At 42.0% G+C, this 13672-nt stretch overlaps 1 protein-coding gene across 1 annotated transcript in view; it reads left to right on the forward strand.

Annotated features, from left to right (window-relative positions):
• Positions 1 to 719: 719 nt before the first annotated feature.
• Positions 720 to 13672, forward strand: part of LOC130310699 (uncharacterized) — a 73456-nt gene continuing 60503 nt past the window's right edge. Inside the window, exon 1 of the mRNA XM_056552418.1 lies at positions 720 to 802. The gene's annotated coding sequence lies outside the window, so the exon portion shown is untranslated. The remainder of the gene's footprint in view (positions 803 to 13672) is intronic.

Here is a 13672-nt window from a genome sequence, read left to right on the forward strand (position 1 = left end):
GCCAGTGAAAGCGTTTAGTGTTGTCCAAAACCTGTGTTCCAGATCTCCTGCTATCCTTATTGACTACGAACCTTGCCGCCTGCCCCGACCTTCTGCTACGTCTGACCTTGCCTCTGCCTAGTCCTTCTGTCCCACGCCTTCTCAGCAGTCAGCGAGGTTGAGCCGTTGCCGGTGGATACGACCTGGTTGCTAACCGCCGCAGCAAGACCATCCCGCTTTGCGGCGGGCTCTGGTGAAAACCAGTAGCAACCCTAGAACCGGTCCACCGACACGGTCCACGCCAATCCCTCGCTGACACAGTGGATGCACATCCAGCTAGCCGAATCCTAACAAGTACTTCCAAAATCACTCCTGAAAAAGTGTGAGTTTGGCTCACAGAATAATCGACAGCCAAGAGGATGTGTAAAAACTACCAAAAGTGGGTGATTTTGGCAAAGGCACAGCTTAACATGGTGGGGAGTGCTTAAAATATGGTATTTCCTTTTTTTCCCATTGTTTAACAGTTCTACACAAGGATTTTTAGAATATGCAATGCATTTTAAACTAAAATATGCCTTTAATTGTGTGTATATATATATATATATATATATATATATATATATATATATATATATATATATATATATATGGAGATTTATCAAAACCTTTCCAGAGAAAAAGTTGCCCAGTTGCCCATAGCAACCAATCAGCTTGCTTCTTTCATTTTCAACAAGGCCTCTGCAAAATGAAAGAAGCGATCTGATTGGTTGCTATGGGCAACTGGACCACTTTTCCTCCTGTATTAGATGGTCCATAAAAAATTGTAAGTTCTATTTTGATGCTTAATTCCTGTTAAATCTTGTGTTTTGCTTGTTTGGTTTGGCACATGCTATTGATGATTTGGATTCTATACCCATGTCTTTTAGTTTTTTTCTTTTAACCCGGAGTATGTGCGACACATTTTCCCTTGCGACACAAAAAAACCCTATGCGACAGAAAATTTACCGAAACGTGCGACACATTAGTAAATCAGCTCCCAGAACAAGAGGAATGAAATCTAAAACTCTCCAGAAAGAACACTCGGATTTTAGTAAATCAGGGCCATTGTCTTTTTTAAACATTACTGATTTTATAAAAGGTATATTGATGATATATTTTTTGTTTGGGATGTTAGCCTCTCGGATCAAAATGGGGTTTGCATTTCACAGAATTTCAGGATGTTGTTGTAATAAGCTATTTTTTAAAACAGTGGACAGCAACAGTTATTTAGAGTTTGGTAGCGTCCACTACAAAAAATGGTCAACTAATATTAAGGTAAAGAAATTCCCCAGGAAATTAATTACACTGTTCTTCAATAGGGCCAGTCATCTTACTTAGAGGGAGTGCCTAGCTCCTAAGAAAAGCAAACCACAATTTTTGCATTGATAGCCTTTCAAATGCTGCAAAGGACTCGTCCACATTGTCTGGTCCGCTTGTGTCATCTTTTGCAAATTTGCCACACTCTGTGCCACCTCCTGTCACTTCTTTCTGATAGCCTCTTGCTGAGCTGTAGTTTATTGTAGCCAAGTACTCACTATGTCATCTATTTTTCTGTCACTCCAACGTGTTCAATCCTGTGGTGGCGACAGTCGCTTGCTGTCAAAAGTCAGTTGCCAGTATACTATACAGGATCTGTATACAATATAAGTGATTATATACAGGACCATATAGCGGTAGATACCAGCTGTACAGAGATCTGTATACAATATAAGTAATTATATACAGGACCATATGGCGGTAGATATCAGGTGTGTATACCTTATACATTATTACAAACATGTATGACTCTACATTTTTTCATTGTCCTCCCCTCCTCTACAAAATCTGCCCATCTATAGGCACACAAACTGTAATAATTCCCTCCTTCGTGTCCTGCACAGTAAAAGGGCAGGTAGGTAAGTAGCCAGGCAAATAAGTAACTAGGTAGGTAGATCAGGACGCCAGATATGTAGTTAGGTGACTAGCCAGGTAGGTAGGCTGGGGGCTGACTAGGTAGTTAAGCAGCTATGTATGAAGGCCAGGTATGTACATAGTTGGGTAGCCAGGTATGTAGGTAAGTAGTCAGGGATCCAGGTATAAAGTTAGGTAGCCCCCCCTTCCCTGTAGGTATAGGCAGCAGAGTTAACCCCACTCCCCTGTAGGTATAGGAACAGGGTTAACCCCCCCCCCTTTCCCCATAGGTATAGGCATCAGTTAATTCCCCCCCTTTCCCCATAGGTATAGGCAGCAGTTGGGGTGGAGGTCACGTCTCCTCTGTGTAAGCTGCAGATGCTGTGTTCTGCTGTGTTTGTGTGTACTGCACATACAGGAGAAGGCAGTGCTATTTGCTGGGGATCCAGGACGAGTAACCCTGGTCCTCAGTAGCAGTGCAACGGGCTCTTTACCCGGCCGGGCCCTCGGACAACGTTCGATCGGACCGGCCGGTCAGTCCGCCCCTGCCCCAGGTCCGCAACCTTAACTCAGATAGCCACACTGCTGTGTTCCCAGGGAGAGAGCTTGGTTCTGCCCTATTGTCTTCTTAACCCCTTAAAGGAAAACTGTCAGCTTTCTCCCCCCTGACTAACCAGCGGTACTGGCTGGTAGTGTGGGGGACGCGGATCAGTTTGATCCTTACTGGGCCGTAATCTTCTATTTTTGGTATATTCAAATGAGGTGCTAACTGGCACTCTGACATCAGTGCTGGGCTGCAGCACCGCCCAGCTCATCAATATTCCTCTCCTCCCTCTGCCTCTCCCTCTTCTCCCCGCTCTGTATGAAGAGAGAGGGGTGGAATATTGATGAGCTGGGCGGCGCTGCGGCAGGCAGCACTGACGTCAGAGTGCCAGTTTGCCCGGCTGGTGCAAGTTAACACCTCATTTGCATATACCGAAAATAGAAGATTATGGCCAAATGGTACGGTGGTTCCGGGGATCAAACTGATCAACGTCCTCCACACTACCAGCCAGTACCGTTGGTTAGTGCGGGGGAAGAAAGCTGACAGTTTTCCTTTAAGGACCAGGCAAATTTTTGTTGTTGCCCTTTAGTTTTTTCTCCTCTCCCTTTAATAGCCATAACTCTTTAAATTTTTTCATCTTCACACCCATTTAAGGGCTTGTTTTTTGGGGGACCAATTGTACTTTGTAATGTCTTCATTAATTTTTTATAACCTATGCTCCAAAACGGGAAAAAAATATTTGTGAGGTGAAATTGAAAAAAGAAAAAGCTATTTAGCAAATTTGAGGTGGTTTCATTTCTACACCACTGACTGTGCGGTCAAACTAACATGTAAACTTGGTACTTTAGGTCGTCACAATTAAGACAATACCCAATTTGTATAGTTTGCATCATGTTTTTACTAATTTAAAAAAATTCTAAACGTTTTAGAAACATTTTTATTTTTAATTGCCATTTTCTGACCCCTATCATTTTTCCGTATACTTGGCTGTTACATTATCTTTATTCTGTAGGTCAATGTGATTAAAATGATACCCAAATTATATCGTTTTTTTTTATTAGTGCACTACTTTAAAAAAAAAAAAAAAAACTTTTTATGCCAAAATTGGTATACATAAAATTGTCCTTTAATGACCCCTATTACTTTTTATTTTTCATTATTTATAAGGACTCATTTTATGTGCCATGATCTGTAGTTTCCATCGGTACCATTTTTGTTTTGATGGGAATTTTTTGATCGCTTTTTATAAAAAAAAATTCATAAAATATGATGTGATTAAAAACAGTATTTTTGGTGTTTCGTATTTTCTAACATTTATGTTGTTTACCATGCAGGATCATAAACATTATATAGTAATAGTTTGGACAATTACGCATGCGGCAATACCAAATATGTATTTTTTTTTAAATGTTATAAATTTTTGGGGAGAAAATGGGAAATTATGGGTGATCTGTTTTTTTTTTTTTTTATTGGGGACGGGGTTTTATTTTATTTTTTATTTTACACTTTTTAAGTCGGGGACATTTATATGCAATCATTAAATTGCATTTACTGTATAATGATATGCCTATGGCAAAGCATTACACAGTATGATCATCAATCCACTGATATAGCCTGGCTATAAGTTAAGCTACATCAGTGGATCGGTGGCAAGAGGTGGGTAAGGGGATCCTCCTCCACCTTTTTAGCTCATGTAACCATGTGGTTCACTAAGCTACCAGCTACTGTCTCAAAAAAGTAAATTTGGCACTTAAGTTGGGTTCCTTTAAGAGGCATTGTCATTGTAAAAAATAACTTTATATATGGTGTTTACTAAATGATATCATGACTTTTTTCTATACAGTTATTAAAAAAAACATTTGAGCTTTTTTTTTTTTTTTTATTTGCCACCACTAAGGGTCATCCATCTCCCCCCAAACCACACAGCACTTTGCTTATCAGTCTTAAGAAAAGCTGGTACCCTGTATAGGACATCTGTGCTGTGCTGGCTCCTCCTGACAGACTGCTATACAGTGTGTGAATGTCCCTGATTGGCGCACACACCTTCCTCATCTCTAATCATATGACCTGCTTCTCTAACCATATGACCTGCTCGGCTCTACCGGCAACTCAGAGCAGCAGCAGCTAAAGGAGCATGAAGGCACAGTACTCATAATATGAATGACACTGCCTGCAGCCTAGTATGTGTGATACTGAATTAACAAGTGTATCTAAGTGTATTATGTGTGATACTGCCTACAGCCTATTATGTGGGATACTACAAGCTCTCAGTTGTGTATCTATGCACCATATGTGTGATACTGCCTGCAGACTAGTATACGTGATGCAGACTTTACAACAGTGTATCTCAGTATATTATGTGTGATACTGCCTTCAGCCTATTATGTGATAATGCGAGCTCTCAGAGTTTGTAAATCACAGTGTTAAAACAGCTGCTCTATCATTCAGCAGTCTGAGATGACACACATGGTCATATAGAACATGCTGGGAGTTGAAGTTTTGCAACATCTGGAGGGCCACAGTTTAAGACCACTGCTTTATAGAAATGGTCACACGTGCTATATCTTGCTGGGTATTTGCTGCTGCGTATTTTCCTACCCATTGAAGTCAATGTGTAGCAAAATCAGTTGCAGAAAATATTCAGCAAAATATGGCACCTGTAACCCTACCCTAATGCAATAATGCATCAGACTATCACATGCATGCAACAACTGATGTCAGCAATAATGTCAGTAAGAATGGCACTTGACTGCTGAGGCCAATGATCATGACTGACAGCCTGTAAACAAAGACTGGACAGTCACCAGCGCATCTTCCCTGGATCGGTGGGGGCTGAAGGGGTAAATACTCTTTTACATGATTTTTTTTTTAGGAGGCATGTTATACTGGGGTACAGTTAATCTGTCACAGACTGTATGACTGCAACTTCGTTTTTCCTATTATGTTGGCACATTCAAGGTTTATATCAATGTGTATCTCCATGTAACAATAAACGCTGCTTACTTTACATGAAAGCTGGATGTATATCAAATGACCTGAATACAACTTCCTGCACTCTTGATAACATAACAAAGGACCTGTGTTGGATGTGTTTTAGGCTAATTTGTTTTTGTTCTAATACACTTTTCAGTCCAGTGATTAATATCTTTATTCCTTGCAATGTAATGTGTGTAAGGTACAGCCACCGTTTGTAGATGAGTTTAATTAATCAGCTTGTCTATGTGTCTGGGGCTTTAATTAATCATAGTCCGGATCTCCCAAACCAAATTGTGCAAGCAAAACATCTTAGAGATTCCCCCCCCCGTGTGGATAGTGGAAGCCGGGCTGTAGAGGGCAGTAGAGTTTAACTATTCTATTTTCTTACCTCAAGGTGGTCTGCGTATTGGAGGCATTGATATAAGTCTGTAATGTATGTGATGAGCAGAAATTCTAGGAAAATTATACTTTGAATGTTGAATCTGTGATTTATGCATCTATAAATAACTATATTCTAACATGCTTTATCTCTTGCTCTTTGTCTCTCGCTATACATTTACATGTTTGTACAGATAATTTTTCATTGAAATGTTTGTTTGGTGTATCTTGACATCTCACTGATTTAAAGGGGTACTCCGGCCCTAAGACATCTTATCCCCTATCCAAAGGATAGGGGATAAGATGCCTGATTGCAGGGGTCCCACTGCTGGGGACCCCGCAATCTTTCATGCAGCACTTCGCTATCATCAGCCTCCGGAGGGAACATCGATCCGGGTCTGATTAATCACGATCACGGTGCCGGAGTATCGTGATGTCACGGCTCCGCCCCGTGTGACGCCCCCTCCCATAGGCTTGCATTTAGAGGGGGAAACATGACATCACACTGGGGCAGAGCCGTGACAACACGATACTCCGGCCCTGTGATCGTGAGTCATCAGACCCGGAGTGATGTTCGTTCCAGAGGCTGATGATAGCGGGGGTCCCCAGCAGTCAGGCATCTTATCCCCTATCCTTTGGATAGGGGATAAGATGTCTTAGGGCCGGAGTACCCCTTTAAGATAATCCAAGACACAGATAACAAAATCGGTTCACCTGCAGTCTTATGAAAAACCTAGAAAACTCAGTGGTGTTAGGTGATAAACACAGCTCTGCAGCATTTATTTAATACTGTTGATGAATTATGACCATTCAGAATTAGCACATAGGTCTGTACATTAAGGCAACCTTCCCAGCTTCTCACTGACTGACTCTTCTTGATTGACACGTCTCTCCATGTATATAAATGAAAAAAAAAAATTTAGTTGAGGCAGGTGGGTAGATGTCAGAGATACCACCTCCCAGACACTTCGCCGGGTGCCACGACTTTGAAACACAGCAGCTTGTCAGAGTAAAACAATTGTTTGTAATAAAGAAACCTGTTGGAACTTCATGCTGCCCATGGTTTTGGCAGCATAAATATACTGCCAGCTCAACATAAGGGAACATATGTAAACAAATTTAGATAAGGTCTATGGGATGGCTGAGGCTTGTAGTCATCATGCTTATCACAAAACACAGTTCTAGCCTTCTACAAGAATATCTCCCTTGTGTCATAATGACACCCATAAGGGAGTGCATGAAAAAATCCTGTCAATAACAGGGGAACTCCAAAGTATAAATTAGAACCATAAAAATAAGAGTTCAAACAACACCTATTTTGAAAAAAATACACATCTTTATTAAACACATATTTCATTAAAAACATGTATTATGCAGCAATGGAGAAGTGACAAAAATGAGTGTCCAATCCAAAAAAGGGGCGATAGATGGTTGCTCAAAAATATATGTATAAAGGCTGATCATCCAAGTACAGAAGGATAATTAGGTTTTAAATATGCACAACATAACACTTATAGTATATACATTATTCCTCATGAATGTAAAGAATTACAATGTTGTGCTCTAAATAATATATATCCTATAACAGTACTACATACCTGGAAGGGTAACAGTTAGTTAATCCCCCACATAAAAAGACCATATGTAGCAACCATAAAGTGCCAATGCATCATATATATGTGACAGGTATTGGGTAAATGCAGACTAGTGTTGGGTGCGAATATTCGCATTTCAAATTTTTATCGCAAATTTGCGAATATATTCGCTATATATTCGAAATTACAAATATTCGCTTTTTTACGCATATGCGCATATTCGCATATATGAATATATGCATATGCGCATATTCGCACATGTAAATATTCGCAGATTCCTTCTTTTCACTTGTGGGCCAATTAGAATGATGCAAATACACTTGTCAGAAGTTATCAAGAACATCCATAGCAACCAATAGTAAAGTTGCCCACCCCCTCACTGTTTTTTTCCTCGAATATGCGAAAATTCCCAAATGCGAATATAACGAATAAGCGAAATTCGCGAATATAGGACGAATTTTCGTCTATATATTCGCAAAATATCGCAAATTCGAATATGGGCAATGCCGTTCATTGTTTACAAGACACAGCTCCGTATTTTAAGAAATGGCTGTGCCTGGTATTGCAACTCACTGATATTGCATAAGCCATCATAACTAGTGTTAAAGGGGTACATCCGTGGTAAACAATTTATTTTAAGGAGCCTAAAAATGCCATAAAAGGTTGAAAAAAAAACACCACAGGCGTCTGCCGTTTCATATTACTCTATTGACTCAAACTTGTTGGTGATGATCTTCCGGCTCATCTCATAACGGCTCAGAGTCACTGGCACGGAGTGGCCTTTCGGTCATCTTTGGTCAAGCAACAGATATTACTTTCTAAAAGCAGGCCATTGAGGAAACAAGCACCTCTACTGCTCCGCTCTTCCAATCAGCCGATGTCAGGGAGCATTTGAGCAGACATGCCTGTGTGCTGCACTTTTGCTCCTCTTAAAGTGACAGTGGTCACCAGCCTAATCTGTCACTGGCGGCGGGGGCACGCTATCTGGCCCGACTGAAGTGTGTAAAAAAAATGGGATGATGGCAGCAGCAGACCCCCTATGTTGTCTGCGATTGCTGCTTTAAGACCTGCGGCTTCCAGTTGCCGCTTTAAGATCTGTGGGCAGCAGTTGTTGCTTTACCCCCTTAAGGACTTAGCGTTTTTCCGTTTTTGCATTTTCATTTTTTCCTCATCACCTTCTAAAAATCATAAAGCTTTCAATTTTGCACATAAAATTCCATATGATGGCTTATTTTTTGCGTCACCAATTCTACTTTGCAGTGACATTAGTCATTTTACCCAAAAAATCCACAGTGAAACGGAAAAAAAAAATTCATTGTGCGACAAAATTGAAGAAAAAAATTTCATTTTGTAAATTTTGTGACTTCCGTTTCTACGCAGTGCATTTTTTGGGAAAAATGACACCTTATCTTTATTCTGTAGGTCCATACGGTTAAAATGATACCCTATTTATATAGGTTTGATTTTGTCATACTTCTGGAAAAAAATCATAACTACATGCAGGAAAATTTATACGTTTAAAATTGTCATTTTCTAACCCCTATAACTTTTTTATTTTTCCGCATACGGGCCAGTATGAGGGCTCATTTGAAGTTTTTATCGGTACTATTTTTGCATTGATCAGACTTTTGGATCGCTTTTTATTTATTTTTTTATGATATAAAAAGTGACCAAAAATATGCTATTTTGGACTTTTGAATTTTTTTCGCGTACGCCATTGACCGTGCGGTTTAATTAACTATATATTTTTATAGTTCGGACATTTACGCACGTGGCGTACCACATATATTTATTTTTATGTTTACACAGTTTTTTTTTTTTATGAAAAAGGGGGGTGATTCAAACTCCGCCGTCTCTCTTCCCATGCAGGAGGCATGTTGGCTGCAGCATGACGCCGTGCCCGACAGGCCCCCTCCATGTATCTCTCTCAGTGAGGTCGACGACACAAGTACTAGCCTACATTACCTCGCAACATTGCCGGGTCCCAGCGGTCAGACCCCCTGTGATCAAACATTTATCCCCAATCCTGACACTGATGGTCTGGCCCACCAAGCAAATGCCCAGTGTCCCCGATGGCCAGTCCGCCCTCATTGCCTTGGCAACTGTACCACCCAGCATCAACTGCCTCTCTCTCTACAACAAACTATGCAGATTGTGCAGGACATTTTGCTAACACTATTTTCATACACAGAAATAAAATAAATGAGTCGAACAAGTCAAAGTAAGGTTAAAAAAGGGGAAACTTTATTTATTATTTATTACAATATTTGTGTAGGGGATTTTTTGTAACCTCCCATCACTCACAAAGAGCGTACAGTAACTAATACTCAGGACAGGAAAAACCTCCAGAGGGGAGGAAACCTGTAGGGAATCCATGGCTACTGTATTGCCCTTCCTCTGGGCATACTAAAGGAGGTTACCTCTATAATTTGGGCAAATGTGTCTGTGTATGTGCGTGATTCCAGGGGTTATGTCTTCATCCAACTTCTTGCTGTAGGTCCAGAAATGCGACTCCACATCCTGGAAATACTGCATCTAAGATAGAAAAACAAAAGAAAAGAAAGATGATTTCCATGTATATTATATTAGAAATGTACATGGAACGACACTACCCAATCCTGTGTATGAATCTGCATTCCCGGGTCCCTACAGTGTCCAGCATCGGCCCCTCACTGATGGAGAATGAGCAGGAGCCGTGTTATTTCTGCTCAGTGCTGCTCTCTAATGGACAGTGGTTATGACATCACATGTGTGACACACTGCTCCTCCTGGGAGTTCTATTTGGGCAGTGCTGCTCTCTGATTGGCTGAAATCCAGAAAGCTTTATAACATATTGTGCATGGCCATTTTTGCTGGATAGTTGTAGTTTTGCTGGACAGAAATAAAGCCAAAAATAAAGCAATGTGGATTTAGAAAAATGTCAGAAATAACTTGTGTTGAATCCTAACCTAAGCCTAGGAACAGACACCATTTTTGTTTAGAGCTTTTTTTGCCCCCAAGCGACCCCCCCTGCTAAAAAAAAGTAAAAGAAATGTTTTAATCTTAAGATTCTGTCTTTGTGGCATTTTTTTTTTCCAACAAACAATGGGGGTGATTTATCAAAACCTGTGAAGAGGCAAAGTGTAGCAGTCGCCCATAGTAACCAGTATAATTGCTTCTTTCATTTTTAACAAGGCCTCTGAAAACTGAAAGAAGTGATCTGATTGGTTACTATGGGCAACTGGCCAACTTTTCTTGGTTTTCATAAATCTCCCCATTGTGTACTTTTATAGGCCTTTTGCTTCTTTGGTATTTTCTTTTTTCCCCTGTGTTTATCAAAAAGCTCAGACCCCCCGATAAAGGAGGATCAGCCGCGCCTGGCGTACACTAGTGCGCCACACAGATGAAAAAACAAAAACGCGTGTGTTCATAAATGATCCCCTAAAATTTTTTACCAAAGATTTTAATTGAGTTTTGGTAAATTCCATGGCGGACTGATGTAGGGTTGCCACCTTTCCCTCAGAAAAATACCGTTCATGGGTGTGGCTATGTGGGGGTGGGGCTACAAAAGGGGAGGGGCCTGATTGCACAGGGGATGAGGGATGAGTGGTTTAAGAAATGGCACGGGGGATGGGAGGGGGGTTTAAGAAATGGCACGTGGTATGGGAGGGGGTTTAAGAAATAGCACGGGTGATGGGAGGGAGGGTAAAGAAATGGCACAGGGGATGGGAAGGATACACTATATATGCAGGGGGAACTTTCCTTTATCGCACAAAAAATAACATTTAGAGAATACCTACCAAAACCCTATTTATGCCAGCGGCGGCGGTGGTGGGGGTGAGCGGCAGCAACGCTGGCTCTCTCTGATGACGACTCGTATGCTGTATCTAAATCCATTATGTGCGATACTGTCTGCTGAGCCTGTGTATCTAATCCTGTCATGTGGGATACTATCTGCTGAGCCTATGCATCTAAATCTGTCATGTGTGATACTGTCTGATTAGCCTGTTTATCTGATGTTGCGCAGTGGGACGTCACTCGACCAGCACTGAAGTAGGACAGTAAACTGGCATACAGCCTCTAGCCATACACTGTATGGCTGGAGGCTGTATGTCTGTGGGGGAACATACTACACCTAATGTTGGGGAACTATACAGCACCTAATGTGGGGTAAACTATGCTGCCAACCTATTGTGGAGAACTATATTGCACCTAATGTGGAGGACTATACGGCACCTAATGTGGGGAACTATACTGCACCTAATGTGGAGAACTATATTGCACCTAATGTGGAGAACTATACTGCACCTAATGTGGGGTAAACTATACTGCCAACCTAATGTGGAGAACTATATTGCACCTAATGTAGAGGACTATACGGCACCTAATGTGGGGAACTATACTGCACCTAATGTTGAGGGACTATACTGCACCTAATTTGGGGGTACTATACTGCATCTAATGTGGGGGAACTATAGCCTAATGTGGGGAGAACTATACTGCACCTAATGTGGGGAACTATACTGCACCTAATGTGGAGAACTATACTGCACCTAATGTGGGGAACTATACTGCACCTAATGTGGAGAACTATATTGCACCTAATGTGGAGAACTATACTGCACATAATGTGGGGTAAACTATGCTGCCAACCTAATGTGGAGAACTATATTGCACCTAATGTGGAGGACTATACGGCACCTAATGTGGGGAACTATACTGCACCTAATGTTGGGGGACTATACTGCACCTAATGTGGGGGTACTATACTGCATCTAATGTGGGGGAACTATAGCCTAATGTGGGGAGAACTATACTGCACCTAATGTGGGGAACTATACTGCACCTAATGTGGGGTAAACTCTACTGTCAACCTAATGTGGAGAACTATACTGCACATAATGTGGAGAACTATACTGCACCTAATGTGGGGGAACTATACTGCACCTAATGTGGGGAACTATACTGCATCTAATGTGGGGAGAACTATACTGCACCTAATGTGGAGAACTATACTGCACCTAATGTTGGGGGACTATACTGCACCTAATGTGGGGGAACTAAAGCCTAATGTGGGGGAACTGTACAGCACCTAATATGGGGAACTATACTGCCTAATGTGGGGGAACTATACTGCACCTAATGTGGGGGACTATACTGCACCTAATTTGGGGAGCTATACTGCACCTAATGTGGGAAACTATACTGCACATAATGTGGGGGACTATACTGCACCTAATGTTGAGGACTATACGGCACCTAATGTGGGGAACTATACTGCACCTAATGTTGGGGAACTATACTGCACCTAATGTGGGGGTACTATACTGCATCTAATGTGGGGGAACTATAGCCTAATGTGGGGAGAACTATACTGCACCTAATGTGGGGAACTATACTGCACCTAATGTGGGGTAAACTCTACTGTCAACCTAATGTGGAGAACTATACTGCACATAATGTGGAGAACTATACTGCACCTAATGTGGGGGAACTATACTGCACCTAATGTGGGGGAACTATACTGCACCTAATGTGGGGAACTATACTGCACCTAATGTGGGGAGAACTATACTGCACCTAATGTTGGGGGACTATACTGCACCTAATGTGGGGGAACTAAAGCCTAATGTGGGGGAACTGTACAGCACCTAATGTGGGGAACTATACTGCCTAATGTGGGGGAACTATACTGCACCTAATGTGGGGGACTATACTGCACCTAATTTGGGGAGCTATACTGCACCTAATGTGGGAAACTATACTGCACATAATGTGGGGGACTATACTGCACCTAATGTTGGGGAACTATACTGCACCTAATGTTGGGGAACTATACTGCACCTAATGTGGGGAACTATACTGCACATAATGTGGGGAACTATACTGAACCTAATATGGGGGAACTGCACTGCGCCTAATGTGGGGTAACACTGCTATCCTAATGTGGGGAGAACTCTGCTGCACCTAATGTGGGGGGGAACTCTGCTGCACCAAACGTGGGGGGAACTGTGCCGCACCAAACGTGGGGGGAACTGTGCCGCACCTAACGTGGGGGAACTGTGCCGCACCTAACGTGGGGGGAACTGTACCGCACCTAACGTGGGGGGAACTGTGCCGCACCTAACGTGGGGGGAACTGTGCTGCACCTAATGTGGGGGGAACTATGCTGCACCTAATGTGGGGGCCTCGTATCGACGTTCGCTCATGTCACGCTCCCAGAATTCAAGGGCCGGCGTTACTACGTCCTGGCGCCGGCCCTAGAGCGTGACGTGCGTGAACATCGGGGGGG

Source organism: Hyla sarda, chromosome 1, assembly GCF_029499605.1.
Source record: "Hyla sarda isolate aHylSar1 chromosome 1, aHylSar1.hap1, whole genome shotgun sequence".
Classification (NCBI taxonomy): Eukaryota; Metazoa; Chordata; class Amphibia; order Anura; family Hylidae; genus Hyla; species Hyla sarda.